The sequence below is a fragment of the Hylobates moloch genome, unplaced genomic scaffold (assembly GCF_009828535.3).
Source record: "Hylobates moloch isolate HMO894 unplaced genomic scaffold, HMol_V3 SCAFFOLD_12, whole genome shotgun sequence".
NCBI lineage: Eukaryota > Metazoa > Chordata > Mammalia > Primates > Hylobatidae > Hylobates > Hylobates moloch.
In genome coordinates this window covers 75,400,378-75,401,737 of record NW_026652287.1, presented here as the reverse complement: position 1 = coordinate 75,401,737, position 1,360 = coordinate 75,400,378, and positions in this window count along the sequence as shown.

The following is a 1,360-nucleotide window of genomic DNA, read 5'->3' as shown; positions in this document are numbered from 1 at the left end:
AACAGAGCATGAGTTCATCACTAGTTTTAAGAAACGGGTTTCTCCATATATGGTGTGCAGCTCACTTTGTGTTCTTAACCCTGTCTTTTCAGTGGTTTTCAGTGACACAGCACCTATTACGACATAGATTTTTATGAGGCTGTGTCAGACTTCCTTTTGAATTGGGGGATATTTCCAAAGAAAATTCTGAAGTCTCCAGGAATAATAGTCTCCAATTTTTAATGGAGGTTGTGGTGATAAAATGAAAACACATCTCTTACTTCTATAAATGCCTTGCAAAATGCTTTCAGAAATCTTTTTCTTTTTAGAATCATATCAATACATAGTGGTTGGAATATCTGGTTAACATCATAAACGTGACCTAGAATTCATTCATGATGGTAGAAACATGTAAGGGTGTGTCTGTGTGTGTGAGAGAGAGAAAGAGAGAGCGACTGAGAGAGAGAATAGTAGAAAGAATACAGGACTCAAGTTGAGAATTTAGTTTCTGTTTCTAACTAGCTGTAAGACCTTGGACAGGATACCAAACTCTCTAAACCTCAGCCACCTATTGAATGGCTATGGGACCTTTTCTGCTTCCTTAATTGTAGAGGTTTGGCAGGATCAAATGAACTAGCTAATATTAAATTCCTGCCTTGTATATTCACCTTAGTAATACAGAAATAAAAACACAGTCACTGGCCCCAAGGAGCTCACAGTGGTAAGAGCTGTGAGATGGTGACGACAAGGATGGTTACAACAGGGGCTGTTGGAGATCTGGATATAGGAAAGCACAGGAAGATATGGACACACAAGACAGTATACTTAACCCATTCTGGAAAGGGCAGAGCTGGCCTCCTACATACAGCAGGTGAGGGCTTTGCTGAGGCTAGAATCAGCTAGGTGTTGATCAAGTGAAAAAGGGCTAGAGAGGAGAAGGGAATTAGAGGGATAGGAGCTATATATCTAGTTGTGAAGTTGAAGACACAGTGTTACGGCAAGAATAGAGCAAGAACCTCTCCATGTTGTCTTCCTCTGTAAATGTGGTCCGTAAATAAGTACTGATTCTAACTGGTAGGAAACTTGATACCTGGTGTCATGGAATTCAGAATCCAAATAATGCTTTCATGCCACTTGGGGGAGAGAAGTTAAGAGTCAGATCAGGAAGGATTTCTCAATTCTGCTAACGATTTTTTATTTTATCACCAAAGTAATGGGAAGTTATTGGAGGATTTTAGCTGTAGGTGGGGTTTAGACCTGGTTTTAGAAAACACCTGTATTTTAGAAAATTAAGAGATATGGAAAATGGAATGAGGTGGGGAAATATTTCCAATGCAAACAAAAAGTAAAGAAACATTTAGGCATACCTGTAGCCCCAGCT